This window comes from Syngnathoides biaculeatus, chromosome 8 (assembly GCF_019802595.1).
Source record: "Syngnathoides biaculeatus isolate LvHL_M chromosome 8, ASM1980259v1, whole genome shotgun sequence".
Classification (NCBI taxonomy): Eukaryota; Metazoa; Chordata; class Actinopteri; order Syngnathiformes; family Syngnathidae; genus Syngnathoides; species Syngnathoides biaculeatus.
In genome coordinates this window covers 14,112,892-14,131,933 of record NC_084647.1, presented here as the reverse complement: position 1 = coordinate 14,131,933, position 19,042 = coordinate 14,112,892, and the positions used below count along the sequence as shown (strand labels likewise).

At 45.4% G+C, this 19,042-nt stretch overlaps 1 protein-coding gene and 1 long non-coding RNA gene across 2 annotated transcripts in view; both read left to right on the top strand.

Annotated features, from left to right (window-relative positions):
- Positions 1-19,042, top strand: part of dscamb (Down syndrome cell adhesion molecule b) — a 134,422-nt gene that overhangs the window by 48,853 nt on the left and 66,527 nt on the right. The gene's annotated exons all lie outside the window — the stretch shown is intronic.
- LOC133504559 (uncharacterized) lies at positions 5,648-8,527 on the top strand. The gene is made up of 3 exons (XR_009796018.1): positions 5,648-5,742; positions 8,074-8,154; positions 8,316-8,527. It is a non-coding gene; the product is annotated as an uncharacterized LOC133504559 (long non-coding RNA).

Here is a 19,042-nt window from a genome sequence, read left to right as displayed (position 1 = left end):
TTCAGCGTTGCGCGTTGTCAATGAAATCGCCGGCCTCGCTCCCCGGGCTGCCTCATCCCTATTCTTCTCGAGCGTACCCTCTCGCACCGGCACCCTCTCTCTCCGGGCTAAAAATAGCCACCTATTATCTGCGAGGCCGAGGCCACGTACACCGAGGCACCAATCAGCACGGCGGCCGCTGCGCATCAAGACTCACAGTAGCTGTCAACCCGCTAATGGCATTCTCTTTACATTACTCAGACGCCCCGCTCTGCGCCGAGGCGAGGGTTCGATTCCAGGCTCTGCAAAATCAGAACTTATTACACTAAAAGACTGCAATTTTTCCCCGGAAAATTTCCCATTCGATCGGAATATGTGATCATCCGCAATCTGCACGGCGTTCGTGTCTTTAAAGGGGAAATCCAGCGCTTTGCATGAACAGCGTATCCAATAGGTCATGTGATATGTACCATATTTTGACAATGTGATGTTAAATCCTCTCTCATTTAATAGTGTTTTGAGAAGATTTTTATCGACAATGGCGAATTTTCAGGGGCGCTGCCATTTTCGCGAGTCACATGACCTACGTGGGCATATGTGACGTGTACCGTGCCGTTCCAAACGCTGGATTACATTATGCCCAGCACTGATTTTTCGGATTCATCCTCATCTGATGAAGAAATGGCAGTATCGGTTGATTGGGAAGACGGAGGAATACTTCCATACAGATGTGAACCTGTGGCTGTAATTAATGTTGAAGATTCGGATGGTTCTTCGGGTGGAATGACGCTGAGTTTGACTACTCGCAGGCCTATGTGTGACATAAAACCATAAACAAAGGCCCCCAGGAGCTCCGGGCCGGCAGCCGCAGATGGTTCTTCGGACGGGAATGACGCAGAGTCTTACGAGCGAGCTTCCAGGCGGCGGAGGCCATTAGCCCTGGATGCCAAAGGTAGGCTAAAGGCCTCTGCTGCCACCGAAGGCCGGCCACGAGCTCCGGCGGCGGGCCGCGAGCCGAGCTTCGACGTCCGGGGAGGCCTTTCGCCGAGCTTCGGTGACGGTGGAGGCCTTTAGCCTAGCTTGAGCGTCCGGGGCTAGCGAAGTGGGCGGAGACCGTTAGCCCCGGACACCGAAGCTCGGCTCGCGGCCCGCCACTGGAGCTCGCTCATCAGACTCCGCGTCATTCCCGTCCGAAGAACCATTCGCGGCTGCCGGCCCTGGGGTCCTTTGTATATTTATGTCACTCGAAGGCCTCCGAGTAGTCAGACTCCGCGTCATTCCACCCGAAGAACCATCCGAATATTCAACATTAATTACAGCCACAAGTTCAAATCTGTATGGAAGTATTCCTCCGTCTTCCCGATCAACCGATACTGCTATTTCTTCATCAGATGAGGATAAGTCCGAGAAATCAGCGCTGGGCATAAGGGTTTTGCATGTAATCCAACGTTTGGAACGGCACGGTACACGTCACATACGCCCACGTAGGTCATGGGACTCGCGAAAATGGCAGCGCCCATGAAAATTCGTCATTGTCGATAAAAATCTTCTCAAAACACTATTTAACGAGAGAGGATTTAACATCATCTTGTCAAAATAGTGTACATATTACATGACCTAATGGATACACTGTTCATGCAAAGCGCTGGATTTCTCCTTTAAATGCAAACGCGCCTCTGTATTTTCTCCAAGGACATCGTATGCCGTGTTCCACTTGTTTCAAGTTAAATAGGGCCCGATCGTCGTATACTCAGTCGGCAAGTCTGCAAAGTAAATGTATGCGTCTGCGGTGCCCGTGCGCTACATCACAGCCCGCTAGCGCCTCGTGACCTTCAGGCTTGCTTGTGATATCACAGTTTCATGTTGCTGTCAAGGCGGCGGCGCCGCCGCGCTGCTCCCTGCAGCAAACGTCTCTCAGCAGATAAAAGCGAACCTTTTTCTGCGTCTGATTTGCGGCGCTCGCCGTGGATGTGATCTGAGGGGCGTCACGTTGCTGCTCTTCTCTTTTCTTCTCGGAATTATGCGCTTTGTTTTCAGCCCCCCACCCCTCGTGCACATTGTCAAAGGAGTCCCTCTCACATTAGACAAAACCAAACAGTGCTTGCTGTTTGATGGTCGTCGCTGGAGGTGTTTTCCGGGGAAAGGATGACTTGCAACGCTTAAAAAACACTATATTCGTACCAGAACCAGATGAATCGATGACGTGGGAATATTCCCCGTTTCAGGTGACAGCATCAGTGGGACGATTCTTTTTTTCATGTTGTCACATTCTGCAACACGCGCAAAAGCAACATCTGGAAGCGTGAGCCCCGGCTGGCATTACCCCGCATGAACGGGTGCTCCGTCATCATCTTGTTGACTGACTGACTGACAGACAGCAGCGTCTGATTAACATATTGACTGTAATCGACTGTCCGGCTGGCCTTCTAAATGACTGACTTAATTGGAGACTTACTGAGTGCCCGCCAGCCCGCCAGCCCGCCAGCCTGCCAGCCTCCCCGCCCGCCTGGCCCGGTTGCTCACACGACCGCGTTGTCTGCGCGCTGACTAAATCAGTAACTGACTGACCCAGTGAATCTTCTGGACTCTCGACTCCCTTGCTGATTGTCCCACCACATCTCGAAGGAGCCACGCTAGATATCAGCGCCGCCAGTCAAATGGCGAGCACATTTCCATTTCCCCCCATTAACTGTGACATCAGAGCAAATGATAAGAATATTGAAATTGCATGGGCCTAAGCTTAAAATTGTATACATCTTAATTAGTCAAATTTCCTCGCGACCAGAGTTGCACTAATTCCTGTCGCTTCCTTAATAAGTCACCACTGCAACTCAAATATTTTATGTATTGTGTAATACATTATTACTACTATTGTAGTTAATAAGACATAATTACTGATGTTTGGATACAATATGCTCTTAATAATTCCGTATCATAATCAAAATGTGAAAATGGCTTATTGAATACCAGAACAGAATATTCACGATACCCAACCGAGACTTGTTGTCCTGTTGGTTGTCACACCAGGCGAGACAGATATTCAAAGAAATCATTCTATGGAATGTCAGATGAAAAGACCAGAAAATATTGATGGATTTCGGAAATTAAACGTGATTGATGGTGCCCAACCAAATACACACAACTGTGTAGCGATCGCTTCACGTCCTGTAGGAATTATTCTTCTCAATCTCAAATTCCCAAGAAGTATTTATAATGGCAAGTTGGCTCATTTGAGAACAATGCGTTTAAAAAAAAAGAAAGCGAGTCGCCTCCAACGTACACGAAGCGTGTTGCGGCCCCGCGTTAATCTTTGGTAAACCTCTCCCCGACAGACTTGTTTTTTTTTTTTTTTTTTAAATATGCATTGTTCTCAAATGAGTCCAAAGCGTCTTTAAAAAAAGAAAATAAACCGTCAGTCACACAGAGACTTACGTAGGTTAACGTTTGGCCGCAACACGCTTCCGTGTACGAGGGCTGAAGCCTATCCTACCAGTTTATTTTCTTTTTTTTAAAATACGCATTGAACTCATTTGGGAACAATCCATATTTAAAAACAGAAAAAGTCTGTCATGGAGAAGTTTACCAAAGTTTAATATGTGGCCGCAACACGCTCTATGTGAGGAGGAGCCGACACGCTATCTTTTTTCTTTATTTCCAATTATAGTTAATGAATGGGAGTTTGTATAAAACCAGGGCTCATTTATTTAAATATTGGTATTTGTATTGAAAAAAACCTGAGTGGCTCCATCACTATGTGGGATTGACAACAGATCCAGCAACGAAGTATTTGTATGCGTCCAGACTTTTCTATGCTTTCAAACTCTTCCGTGTAAATTTCGCCGACTTACTCACCAGATCCATGTGTAGATCCAGTTGTCCAAGACAAGCGGAAGCGAATTAACAGTCCAATTTCTTATCGGCGGTATCTCTCATTTTTCCACGTATATTTGCTTATTATCACCTTCTAAATGTTTAACGGTATGAGACAAAACTCTGGGCGTCGTGCTATAAGATGGATTTTCGCGTTGTCTCCAACCGACTTAGCATTGAACAATGCTTTGCTAGACCGGCAATATGGTGAGGTAAACAAAAGTCACGTAATTTTATGACGTAGGTGCACGGGCTCTATAGAGAAACTCTATCATGTATTAAGGTAAATGTTTATTATTTGGTTTTATGAGTAGACAAATGGAATTAAAAAAAAAAAACAAGTTTAAAAGTAAGAGCACAAAGTAAGAGTACAAACTCTATGTTAAGGCATTTTAACACAACACTTATTGACCGAAAGCATCGAGGCTTGCATGTTTTCTGCCGTTCATTTGGACAGTTGCGGTCAGTTCAAATCGTGAAAATGCATTTCCATTTATTAGTGGTATGTAAATAAAAGAAAGGTCCACATGACATGCCTCAGCGGGGACATTTGGTGGCAGCAGAGCATGGAGCCTGAAGTGCAAATGTCCGCCGTTATCCCATCATCACGTCTTCCCTCCACTGACGAAACCTTTGTTTTTCAATTAACTCAATATTCGGACTTTCCCCTTCCAAATATGATACAGGATGTGCCCTAAGAAAGTGTTTATATTTCAAATCGCCGTAGACTTCTCTGCGTTTGTGCTATCCCAAGTGAGCATAAGGAGCCACGCGACCGCGTTTGTGTGCGGATGTAACCGTGCGTGCGTCGTGACTCACAAACCGCAAACACTGAAGGCTGTCTGCGACAGCTGCCGCATAATCAGATTATCGTTTCAATTTGAGCGTGTTGTGTTAATGCGTGTGTGCGCGCTAACGTCTGGTCCTTTCGACTTGGAAAAGCTCTGCCGGCGTTGCGGGCCAGGTCAGCGTACGTAACCGTATACAAATCTCTCAGGTTGAACGCAATCTGTTCTGACGGGTAAATGGACAAAATCGTGTTCGGCGTTGGACTGTTGTGGTCATGAAACCATCATTAAATGTACAAGAAAATTCAAGTAACATTTTGACATTCTAAATAAAACCAAATAAATAATATTTATATTAAAAACAATAAAATACCACCCACCATCTGAACTGACTCTGGGTGAGAGGCGGCGTTCAACCTGAACTGGTCGCCAGCTGTAATGTCTTTGGTTAAAAGATTTGTACATTTCATAAGATATGTTAGTTAAAAAGTTAGTTAAAAACTTGAAAATATGTTTACTTCATAGGCAGCATGGTGGATCAGCTGGTAAAGCGTTGGCCTCACAGTTCTGAGGTCCCGGGTCCAAACCTGGCCCCGCCTGTGTGGAGTTTGCATTGTTCTCCCTTTGCCTGTGTGGGTTTTCTCCGGGCACTCCGGTTTCCTCCCACATCCCAAAAACACGCAACATTAATTGGAGACACTAAATTCCCCCTAGGTGTGATTGTGAGTGCGGCTGTTTGTCTCCATGTGCCCTGCGATTGGCTGGCGACCGGTTCAGGGTGTACCCCGCCTCCTGCCCATTGACAGCGGGGATAGGCTCCGGCGACCCTTGTGAGGACAAGCGGCAAAAGAAAAAGGATAGATGGATGATTATTTCATTCATTCGATGCGATTACAATGTTTTAAAAGAAAAAGTATCAGAGTGACACCTCTTGACCTGTGAGGATCATTCAGTTTCTTTGCGGAGTGAGTGCTCCGTAACTCTTTACAGGATCTTTGACATATCTCCGTGAAAATATGAGCATGGTGAACATTAATTCTGAGAACAACTAACAACTATGCGGAATGTGTTCTAAACGTTTGAACCTCGGGAGACTTTCGTCTTTGTAAGTATTTTGTCTTCCAAGACATTAGGTTGAGGTCACAATTATATTTTATTTGAAAGCTCGATGTAAACGAGTGATTGTTGAAATAGCTATTGTTGTGTTTAGCATAAATAAGCTAGCTACCTGTACTTTGCACAATGCCACACAGTGCACAGTGTAACATATATGTTTCTCTGTCTTTCAGTTACATTTATGATTATATTTACCACAAGAAACCGCCATAAACGCAAGAAAAGAACGCCTTCTGAACGGAGTTTCTTTATAAGTTCGCTGGCTGTCGAGCTTCACGTAGTAACGTGTCGTGAGGACAGCGACACCAGCCCATTTGAACAGTTTTCCCGCCAATAAAACGTTCTAATTTACAATCACACGGACATTCAACTTTAGGAGTTCCGCTGCGTAAACCGTCGGTCTGACTGCGCTAATTGGGTTCTTCCCGTCCCCGTGTGCCCATGCGCACCCTCCCCGTAATCTGAAGCCATGACAGATGAATTTAAGAGCAACTGTAGCGTGTCGCCGTCGCGCAGACCGCTTTTACATATTCTGTTCCATTTCATAGACACAGCATGTGCATCTGTTCCTTTTTTGATGCATCTGTCACTTTTCACGTTCCTCCCTTCCCATTATGTGCAAATTAATGTTCACAAGGTCTTTGGATGCTTTCTAGCTTTCCCTTGTGGCCATTTTATCACTAGCACATTTTCTCTTTTTTATGTGTTAATGTAAAAAAAAAAAAAAATCCATCTTTTCATCATTCAGGAGAATGGACATATAAGCATATTATACATACAGTAAACATACTTCTTTCATTATAAAAACAAAAAACATACTTCTGCAAGCGACGGTAGTATGTCATGAAGGCTAATTCCGCCTTTCTGCCAGCTGCCGCGTTTCGACCTGCAGTCACGCACCCCGCTGTTTGAAACGGAAATTGAACCTGTGACCTGAACCAAATGGTATTTCTAGGCCAGCTGGTTAGCCCTCTGTGTGTGTGTGTGTGTGTGTGTGTGTGGGTGTGTGTTTGTGTGTTTTATGCCTCCAGTGTGGCCGTTGTGTTCGCCGCAAGGGCATTGTGTCACCTCGAAGCTGCTCTTTATCAAAGTCTTGCGACTCCGTGCGGCTTTGCAAAAGGTCATCCGCACCACAGGAGGCAGTGTCCACTTCCCGCGGCAGTCTTTGCTCATTGCCTTTTTAGAAAGGAAATTTTGGACGTGGGCTTGGATCACTGAAGCTGGATCACATCATTCAAAAACAGCTCTTTTAATTTCATGATACGTAAGCTGCTGCTGTACTGTAAGTTGGTCATTTACAAACAGGTAAAGGGACAAATGGCAGAATTCAAATCGCCTCAATGACTACAGCATGTCAATCGCTCTGGTCTAATCTTAGCTCCCCGCCCAACAGGAAGCACGTTTTTGTGCGTTTAGTCCTCCTAAAATGCAGTGATGCCTCTGTTCTCGACCACAATCCGTTCCAGAAAACGGTTCGAACAGTGATTTGTTCGAAAACCGAATCAGCGTTTCCCATTACAATGAATGAAAAAAGAAATAATGCGTTCCAAGCCTAAAAAAAATTGGGCTTTTTAAAGCATTTTTTTTTTACTTTTTCCTGTTAATAAACTGCATAGTAGAAATACATGTATAGTTTAAATACTCTAGATAATAAAAAAAATGACGAAATATATTGAGTTTTTTGTTAAAATGTATGCTTTAGTAGTAGACTAGGTTAGGCTGGGAGTGCATTGCCGTATCTGTCGCGACTCGGCCCCCATCCTTGTAAACTTTTCTTATTAACAAAAGTGCAGGATAACTTTAAACAAGCAACTTACTTTCTCTGGAGCCATGATTGGGGGTTAATACGGTAGTACTCGATAAGAAGAAAAACAACAGTTACTACCGGGACATGTCTGTGCACAGAGGCTGTGTTATACAGAATAACAAAAGTGCGCCGGTTGTGCCACGTGCGTTATGTCTGGCTTTTTTTTCCAGGGGGCGTTTGAATAGACAATGACAAAAAGTGTCGTGGGTGGGTCACTTGCTTGCGACGCGTACATTGTTAGTTCCGTTTTTTTTCCGAAGTGTGGGAATTCACAACAAAGCGCGTCGTGGCTCAGCTGGTCTGGCCACGCGCAATATGTTATTTCCGGGTTTTGTCGGGGGTGTTCGAGTTCCGGTTTTCGTTCGAAAACAAAAGCAAAAAAAAAAATCTCTGAATTTTCATTTGAAAACGGGGACGTTTGAGAACTGAGGCTTGACTGTACAATCGGAAAGATCTTTAATGGATTGGCCAACTGAAATATGTGACAATGTTCGGTTTCTTTTCTCTGTTTAGTCCGGTTTCTGCAAAACACACCATGACCCGGGGACGCTTCATTGCTTCCTGTCGAATTAAGCCGTGTTCAACACCATGCAGGTGAAAACATTAAGTTCTCTATTGAAAAGCTGCATAAAAATAGCCACTTTCGGGGGCCGGCCATGCTATCATGATTGCCGTCGCGCTCGCACACAACAAGCGCCGCTCCGTCAGTCATTCTCTGCCGTTGTCACAGTAACCATCTCACCTTCCCTTCGCAGTCCCGCCCTAATGAGACCACTGGAGGACAGCGAGACAGAGGGAGAAGTAGCGAGGGAGGGGACGAGAAATGATGCAGGCTCTGAGAAAAAGGAGAACTGTACCACAGGGGAGATAAGCAGAATGGAGGCAGCCATTGTATTTGACCAAAAAAAAAAAATAATAATAATAAACCCAACCGGGGTTCTTGAAACATCGCATGGTTACCTTGAGTCTGCGAGACCACGCTACGTGCTACGTGGCTGCTGGGGCCTTTCCATATAAATCACTTTGTCGTTCAGAGATAATTGCTCACTGCGGCATGATTTGTGGCCTCAAGATTAAAATTCAATTAAAAGTACATTCGACGAGGCCGAGAACATTCCTTCATCGGGCCACGTGCAGCACCAACCTTTCAAAATGGTATCAGTGGTTTTATGTACATCTGGATAAAACTCATCTAAGCATTTAATTATTAAAAGTCTCACTTAGGGTACTTATTAATATCATTTTGCCGATGCTATAGCTGGTTACGCAACTTTATGAGCGCTCGGAATCACAATTGCATCAGCTGGTAGGTGGAACACGCCAAATGTAACTAAAATTCATGTTCAAAAACCACAATAAGTCCTTAAAATAAGTTCAATCAATTAACGTTTAGGTCATATAGTGTTCTTTCTATCCATCCGCCCATCCATCCATCCATCCATCCATCCATTATCTACCGCTTTTCCGGATCGGGTCACGGGGGAAGTAGCTTCAGCAGGGATACCCAGACTTCCCTTTCCCCAGCCACTTCTTCCAGCTCTTCCGGAGGGATCCCGAGGCGTTCCCAAGCTAGCCGAGAGACATAGTCTCTCCAGCGTGACCTGGGTCGTCCTCGGGATCTCTTTCTAGTGGGACATGCCCGGAACACCTCACCAGGGAGGCGTCCGGGTGGCATCCGGATCAGATGCCCCAGTCACCTCATCTGGCTCCTCTTAATGCGGAGGAGCAGTGGCTCGACACCGAGCCCCTCCCTGATGAGCTTCTCACCCTATCTCGAAGGGAGAACCAGGACACCCTGTGGAAGAAACTTATTTTGGCCACTTGTATCCGGGGTCTTGTTCTTTCGGTCAAAACCCACAGCTCGTGCCCATAGGGGAGGGTAGGAACATAGATCGAGAGGTAAATTCAGAACTTCGCCTTCCGACTTCGCTCCCTATTTACCTCAACATACCGATACGAAGTCCGCATCACTGCAGACGCTACACCGATCCGTCTGTTGATCCCCCGCTCCATTCTTTCCTCACTCGTGAACAAGACCCCAAGATACTAGAACTCCTCGACTTGGGGAAGGATCTCAATCCCCGACCTGGAGAGGGCATGCCACCCTTTTCCGACTGAGGACCATAGTCTCGGATTTGGAGGTCATATAGTGTTGCACGCCAAATTTCAGCCAAAACTATTTTCCGTATGCTGTACCAGAAACAAAGAAGCACAGATCAAAAATTTCTGTTGGCGCAATTCATAGACATTTTCAGTTAGAGACTGTAATTAAGCGGATTGCATAATGGGCAAAAACGTGGGATTGCGTGAAGTTCGCCTCACTACGTTCAGATGATCACCAGAGCGATGAAAACGGGGGGAGAGATACACGATGTGGAGTTGAGGGAGACCAATCTGGTTAAGTGATTTTCACATCTGTTCTTTTATGTACTGGAAAAGACCCTCCGTCTGTCGCGCCGCCATTAAAAAAAAAAAAAAAAAAGGCCCGAACGAAGTGAACGAGGCCTCTGGGCTTAGCACGGATCGGCAATTATACACCTCAACATTTCAGGGGACCTTTAGCCGTGCGGGTATTTCATGCGGGAGCGGCACATCTGCCAAACGCTAATGGGCCGGCCTCTTGGGCTGGAATATGAGGCCGTGTAACAGGTGATAAAAGGCCCTTGAGTGTACATCACGGATGTGCACTTTGACATTGATATAGTCTGAATCTGGTACATTATCGAGGATATTTGCGGATATCTTTAGTGAAAAAAATAGATAATTCTTTTTCACAGATATTGTTTGTTTGTTTTGGGGTTTTTTGCCACCTGTCCAGAGTTCAACAGTAAGGTCTAAAAGTCATGTTTCCATTTTTTTTGGCTTTTACTCTATCCATCCATTTTCTTTGCCGCTTATCCTCACAAGGGTCACGCAGAGTGCTGGAGCCTATCCCAGCTGTCAACGGCCAGGAGGCAGGGTACATAATTATAAAGATTGAATCAGAAAGGGCGGCACCGTGGGTCAGCTGGTAAGGCGTTGGCCTCACAGTTCTGAAGACCCGGGTTCAATTCCGCCTGTGTGGAGTCTGCATGTTTTTCCCGTCCCTGACTGGGTTTTCTCCGGGCACTCTGGTTTCCTCCCACATCCCCAAAACATTAATTGGACGCTCAAAATTGGCCCTAGGTGTTATTGTGAGTGCGACTTGTTTGTCTCTGTGTGCCCTGCGATTGGCTGGCAACCAGTTCAGGGTGTATCCCGCCTCCTGGCTGTTCACAGCCCCGATAGGCTCCAGCACTCGCTGCGACCCTTGTGAGGATAAGCGGCAAAAGAAAATGGATGGATGGAATCAATCAATCATCAACTATTTCCCCCCCCCGGGAAATACATTCACTTTGGATGGCTTTCTTTTTGAAATGACAGCAACTTGGAATTCAACATTGTATTTTATGTATTTTCATGTGTCCCCCCCCACCCACATGAATATTCAATCGGGCAAGTGGTGGTTGACTTAGTTTTTGCGCGGCTGTCCCATTCTGTCAGTCCCCGGTGGTAAATGAACTCATTCACGACACACACAGTCAGTGTTGCCCTCTACACGGCAAAATGAAAAGCGTCATTATCTGCAGAAACGCCGGGCGAATAGCCCGACACGGCTCCGGGACTCAATGGTCCTTTTCACCCCGCGATTCTGTTCACGGCGCAACCAATAAACTTCCTTTGTCAATATTTACCATCGTCCGCCTCCGCCGGCTCATCAGCCGCCTTTGACGCGCTCGTGTTTCTCGCCGTCAACTTAATTAGTCACATCTCTCGGCCTAATTAAATCAAGTGGAAGGTAGTTGCAATCTCAAGTAGATCAAATTAAGATCCATGCAAATCCTGGAGGGTTTCACATGTGGTCTCTGTGGCAACGGCGTCCCCTGTCTGCCTTAGTCCCGTGCCGCGGAGTCATTTGAAGCTTGTCATCACTTGTGAAATGAAATATTATGCCGAAAATCATACCCATTAGACTGGTTAAGTGGGTGACTGTGTAAATTACCAGTGGAAAGTGACTAATGATTAACACACCTTCAGGCAAGTGCTCTTACGAGACCAAAAAAGAAATCGCGTGGAAAAAGTCAACACTTTTTGCCATTCAAATTAGTCGGCAGCGGCGTAAGCGCGGCAGCGGCATGGATCAAATGAAAGTGAACACCTTAGTCACCCGCCGTAATCGTGAGCTTTTGGAATCCTTGCTTAGGGGCCCCTCTGTTGCGCTCGGGAAGCGAACGGCCATCTTCCCCGGTAATCAAGCTCACCTCCCTATTCATAAAGCCAAGAGGGTTCAGTCCCAATTCATGGGAATTCCTCGTGTTTCTTTTTATATTTCCTTCCTGGGCCGTCCTCAAGGCCTCCGCAAAATGTTGTTGTCTGTCGTCGAAGAAAAAAAATAAATCCAGTCTCAACTCCAAAATGTAAAGGATCGTTCCGTGATTACCAACTGGAGCAGTCTACAAATTAACACCGACTTGTAAACTAAAACCAAAACGATGTGGTACTTTAAAGCTCAAGTGTCATGCCTATCAACATTCTAAAATAGATATTGTCATGAAAAATACAAAAAACATTATATCCTTCAATGTCCATACGAAAAAATAAATATGAGCAGAGAGCGCGTCATCCATGCGCAAAGTTGCGGAAGTGTCATTCGACATTCAAGTGGTCGTCGTATTGCCTGCAACGTCTGTCCATGACATCACGCGGGGACATTCGCCATTGAAAACACGCTGCGGCTCCTACTATGGGACAAGGAAGCTATTTTCGAAGAAGCGAACATCTCAGAATCGAGTGAAGTGACCGGGGTAATATTACCCTATCGTTTCGAACCGCATTTAGATGATACGCGGATCACTTCTAACTAACAACAGACTCCCTGACAGTACGTATGAGCCACCCGGGAGACGCCGCGATCAGCCACCCCAGCCGAAGCCGTCCGCGGCGGACGAACCGACCACGGTGGCTCAGCTGGTAAAGCGTTGGCCTCACAGTAACATTAATTGAACACTTTAAATTGCCCCTAGGTGTGATTGTGAGTGCGGCTGTTTGTTTCTGTGCCCTGCGATTGGCTGACAACCAGTTCAGGGTATACCCCGCCGTTGAAAGCTGGGATAGGCTCCAGCACTCCCCGCGACCCTTGTGAGGATAAGCGGCAGAGAAAATGGATGGATGTTTGACAATGCAGCTGTAATTTACAAAGCTCATAGCGAACGTGCAGCCTCCCCACCACCGGAAAGCCTTCTACCTCCGCTTCCGAACGCATCCCACCGGTTGCCTTTGCGTTCATCCGTCTTCTCTCCACGCTTGCGAGGGAGAAAAATGCATAAAACATGCGATGGCACCAACACACAGAGCCTTGCCTGAAATTTAGGTGAGGATAAAAGTGAATTTGGAAAGGGCAATAGCTTTGAAGAGCTTTCCTTGCCACGAGCTGCTTTTGAAGGACGCCCTACCCGAACGCGTTTGTTTTCTCCAACCTGAGCGTTTGCACGGCTCCAGACGTGCACTCATCCGTATGCGGGCTTCGTGACTCATCTCACCTTTACGATGCCATATGTAAACTGCATTATCCCTTTTTCTGTCTGCAAATAAATAACATTAGAGCAAAAAGGGCAACCTTGAATATTAAAGAATCTAAATCCCCCCAAAACCAGGAAGTATTAAAGTACATCTGTGCAGTAATTGTTCTACTTTGTTTAATTTATCTTGCTTACATGAGGCGACTGCATGCCGCATAAAGGATTTCTAATCTTTAACATAACATGTTTTTTTTTTTTTTTTTTAATCTGCTCCGTTTACTTTGCATTCGCAAGGAGATTTTGCCGTTTCAGTCTTATTTGTTAAATCTGTGCTTCTACTTCAATCTAATTTCCTGACAAGACTGGGCCATTGTGCACCGTTGACCCAAATGATCTTCAAACAATAAATAATGCACGATTGAGGCCCGCCGTAGCGAACACCCCAGGGGTGCGGCAGTCGTTTTGTAAGGCAAGAAACAGAATTGAACTATCCTACAAATAAAAATGATGAAGGATAAAAACAATTGCAATATTAAAAATAATTCATACTTCTTTTAACATGGTGACAGGAATCCTGAAAGAGAGATTTTCAATCCAACTAATAAAATACAAAAAAATAACATTCATGTTATTTTCATGGATGTCAACATCGACATAATATCTACAGTAACAAATGCATAATATTTCACCCAATTTAAATTTCTGCAGCTCTGTTCACACCCGTGATTAGCACAGCTGCATCACAGTTCTAGATTTTGGGCTTTAAAATCCCGTCTCTGGCCTATCAGTCAGTGTGAATTATTTGTGTTCCACACGTGCTTGCGTGGGTTTTGTCCGGGTACTCCGGCTTGCCCCTACATTCCAAAAACATGCATGTTATTATAAATTGAACACTAAATTGTGCATAGGTGTCAATGTAAAAGGTTGTTTGTCTATAGGTGTTCTGTAACTGGCTGTTGACCCGTCCAAAGTGGACCCAAGTGGCCGCTCGCCTAAAGACATCTTGGGTAGGCTTCGGCCCCCCTGATTTCCTGAATAGAGTGCTACAGAAAATGGAAATATGGATAGTTCGGGCAACTAAACCAGTACAATACAACATCTGTTCTCGACCACAATCCGTCCCAGAAGGCAGTTTGAGAAGTAATTTGTTCAAAAACCGAATCGATATTTCCCATTACAATTAATGTAAAAAGAAATAATGCGTTCCAATCCTAAAAATCAGGCTTTTTTTTAGATTTTCCTGATAATAAACTGCATAGTAGATATAAATGTGTAGTTTAAAAACTTACTTAATAAAATAATTTAAGAAATATATTTATTTTTTGCTTAAAATGTATGCTTTAGTAAAACAGTAGACTTGGCTGGGAGTGTGTTGCTGTATCTGTAGCAACTTGGGCCACAGCCTTGTAAACTTTTTAATACATAAATTTAAACAAGCAATAACGAGGGGGGAAAAAAGTTATTTATTTTTACAAAAATAACATACAAAAACTCGTAACTCGAGTTAACAAAATGCTAATGTATTATTAAAGTTCACAAAAAAAAAATGCAAAAGTATCAACTATTGTATCAAATCTCTTCGGTGGGGGTGACTCGCCACCTGGAAGTTCTTTTCTTTTCCCAAAGAAAAGATCTAGTGTCACTTCTTTGGAGCCATGACAGGGGATTAATAGTCAGTAAGAACAAAAAGCACTCAGTTAATGTAGCTACCGGGAACCATTTTCATACAGAAGCTGCTTTATACACAATAAGAAAGCGCGTCGTGGGTCAGCTGGTCGGGCCACACGCATTATTTCTGGGTTTTGTCGGGGGCATTCAAGTACCAATTTTCATTCGAAAAACAGAAGCAAAAAAATCTCGAAATTTTTGTCCGAAAACCGATTTGTTCGAGAACGGGGATGTCCGAAAACCGAGTATTCACTGTATCACCAAAATAATACTTAAAAAAAAAAAATGTGTCTATTGATGTAGCTCCAGCCCGTTGATGTAGTCAACGGGCAGGAGACATGCAAACTCCTCACAGGCGGGGCCGGGATCGAACCCGGGTCCTCAGAACTGTGAGGCTTTACCAGCTGATCCACCGTGCAGCCCACTCCATACGTGTAGTGACTAAATAAATTATCGCCCATATTCTTTGTCATTCCTCTGTGTAAATGATTGGAATACAAAGAAGGGCTTTTTTTCTCAGTGGAATTTAAATGTGGGATGGTGTGCGTCTCGCAGTGCGCGTTTGGCTGACACATAAATGGCTTCCATTAATGATCAAAAAGAGGTAATTTGTGTCATGAGTCTGACATCAATGACGGGCTGCGTCTGGCTTCTCCCACTTTGCGCATTCAGACGAGACAGGAGGCGCGAAAGGGAGGACTGTGAAGGAAGAAAGGGGAGAGGGAGGAGGAGGGCGTTGTGCTTCCTCCTACAGCTGGTGATGTGCAGCTGTCTGGGAGGGCGGAGTTCATTCTAAAGTCTCTCCTGTGAGGGTGAGGAGAGCGGGGGTGGGGGGGGGGGCTTGGCGGAAATAACAACTGAAACGGGGACAGGGGAGAGAGGAAGCAAGCAACGCCTGTAAAGAACAATAAAAGACTCGATGCTGAGATGGTGGAGGGCGCATGATGGGGAATATCACGCAGGGTAAACGCGAGCATAGGAGGGATCAAAACAAGCCCGACTTCATCCCACGCCATCAAATAGCAGCGCTTTGTCTGCGTCTGACGCTGATGTATACGCCACGCGAGCATATTCTGACTTTCGATTGGAAACCACGCTGATTTCCCTAATTCACGATATTTAGAGTCGCATGCAAAACTGCCAGATATTTTTTAATGAAGAGTTTTAGGGCTACTCTTTCTTGAGCGATCCATATCTAAATATCTACGCATAATATTTTTTAGGTCACGTTAATTTGCTCAAAACACTTCTGATCCGATGATTGCGTCCAACCCAACTAAAGAGGTCATTTCGGCACGATGCCGGAGGACAATAGCTCGGCAGACGGGGCACGTGCTTATCGGAATCTCTTCCGGTCCCCTCGGACCGACCTAATATAGTTTGTGGTCGGTAACGAGGCCGAGACGCGAGCTCGCGTTCCCCCCGTAATTGATTCCGCAGCTAGCACGGCGCGCTAACGAGCTAAATGAGGAGAACAACTGTAGGGGTTGGGGGGGGGGGGGCAACGGTGAGGGCTCAGTCAAGCAAATAGATTCATGTGGCTCCAAGTAGGCCAACGTGTGTAGGAAAAGCCTCGAAAACAACGACGTCGGGACGTGGATCCATCATGGCGGCGGAGCGCTGCAAGGAGATCAAAGCGGGTCATGTTCAATGGTCGCAGAGCGCCAGAGCTGCTCGAGTAATCACTTCCCTTTTATTTTGGGTGTTGTGTAGAGAGAGGGAGCAGCAGGAGCGAGCGCCGTCGGACGGGTGCGGACCTCTTTCATCTCTGACAACATCTTGGGGGGAGGTTGTGAATTTGAAGCGAAATGGTAAAAATCGTTCAAAGGCCCGTCGGAGCGGCGCTCGGGCCGGGCTCGGCTCGGCTCGGCGTTCTTGCTTGTGTTTTGAGAGATGAAACGCACCTGGTTCTGAGCCTTTGCTCTGATTTGCCGGCGGATTCGGGCCGACGCCTCGGGCACCAACTCGTGATGCTGGTCTTGATTGTCAGAGTAGTTACATTTTTTTTTTTTTTTTTTTTTAACAATTTCACTTTTGAAGAGAGAACAGGCAAACTCCACACAGGAAGGTCCTCAGCATTTTTCTGTCTCGGACAATCGCATGAAGTTAAAACATCGAAATAAAGGATTAAATTTACCTATTTATTTGCCCATTATTTCCAAAACTCACAAAATTTGGTGATGGATAATTTAATGAAGATTATGAGGCCCTGCGTCTTCTCTCCTTCTCTCCGTATCTTTTTCTCCCTCGCTCTTCATTTGTCTCGGGACCTGCCATGTATTTACCGGGAAATTTAATTTGTTAAAAAAATCTCTTGATAAGAAATGTATTTAGTAAGTTACTTATTACTCAATTACAACCTAATCCAAATAATTTTTTCATCATGTGTAATTCTTTCTAAAGAATAGACACAAATTCAGTGAGTAGTGTATTGATATTTTCCCACTGAGATGAACTCAAATGCCATTAATCCCGTCCAGACCCCCTCTAAAAGTATTCTCTTTAATGAAAAAAAATTGTTCACAGAAATATAATAATTTTTTCCATTCCATTTTCTTCACCGCTTATCCTCACGAGGGTCGCGGGGAGTGCTGGAGTCTGGAAATATAATGAGAATAATAATCATAAAAAAACATCCATCCATTTTCTTTTTCCTGCTTATCCTCACGAGGGTCGCGGGGAGTGCTGGAGGCTATCCCAGCTGTCAACGAGCAGGAGGCGGGGTACACCCTGAATCGGTTGCCAGCCAATCGCAGGGCACATAGAGACAAACAGTCGCACTCGCAATCACACCTAGGGACAGTGTCCAAATAATGTTGCATGTTTTTGAGATGTGGGAGGAAACCAGAGTGCCCGAAGGAAACCCACGCAGGACCGGGGAGAACATGCAAACTCCACACAGGTGGGTCCGGGATCGAATCTCGGAACTGTGAGGCCAACGCTTTAGCAGCTGATCCACCGTGCCCATAAAAAAAACGTATTCCTATTCAAAGTCAGATGGGATAAGCTCCAGTTCCACTTGACCTTAATAAGGATAAGTGGTATAGAAAATTCATGAATGTGATACACCTTGTATTATTCCCATGTAATAACATGTCACAATATGTAATATGTTCCATTGTTGACTTATTTTATTATTATTACATTTACACGCTGGAATTCATGCATCTGTTTTCCTTTCTGCTCTGTTTCATGCCTTTTTTGTCACTTGTGCATGCAGGTAAGTCTTATTAAAAGTACGCACGCAATGCATATGAAAGGCCTTTCAGTTTTATATGTGTGTGTGTATTTATGCGTCTTTTACCCCCGCATGTGTGTGCGCGTGGATCCACTTTTTGTCCGGGGGGGGGGGAGCTAGTGGTCTTAGCCACTGGCTGCAAGAGAAGCGAAGAGCGTGTTGCGATGCGTGTGCGCGCGTGCTGTGTAGGTGGAGCGGAGATGTGTCGACATCAGTGGGTTAATGGTTTGAATCTAACTCGGGCCAATTAAAAGGCACGCTGCATGCGCCGGGGTGGGCTCCCATTCATTTCAGGGGAAATCGAGGTTGAAATGCGCCATTGTCGGGCCCCGCCGAACACGCCGGATAGAGCGCAGAGGAGCGTCTTTGTCCGAGGCAGGAGGTCGCGCACAACGAGCGCCAGTGTTCACGCCGAGATGGGGAGGAAGGAGAGAGGAAGGGATGGGCTAAGGACGACAGTAGCGAGTGATGCAGACAGATGCGGGCAGAGGATGAGAGGAAGAAGCTGGCAGTGAATGACAAGAGGCCTGCGATGAAAGTTTAGAAACAGGAAAGACAAAGGAGGTTAGGACCAAAAAAAAAAAAGTAGCACCTAGAAGACTGGAGGGGCCTCCACAAAGGTGGAACTGTAAACAGAAATGGGGAAAAACAAAAAAAAAACACCTTCGGGCTTTGTCGCCGTTTTGTGCATCAGACGCAATTCAAGCAGGTGGTAGTTTGTGTAAGTGGTGTGAAGAATAAAGCAGTAGACAACAATCACTGCGATCTTTGTGCTGATAGTAGCCAGTGAAGGCCTGGAGAAATGTCAAATCAAAGCATATTAGAAGAATTCGGCGCGATTCTTTCGTTCTGACTCAAAAATACATCAATTCTTTGAAAAGAGGAACTAATCCGCCCCAGAACACAACATTTTTTGTGTTTCACAATCAGTACTGTGTTCTCGTCTTTCAAGGCCTCATTTTGAGTCCTGTATTTTCCACCTAATAGCCCTTAATTCTCTCAAAAGCCAGCGGTGCGCCTTATAATCCGGTGCGCCTTA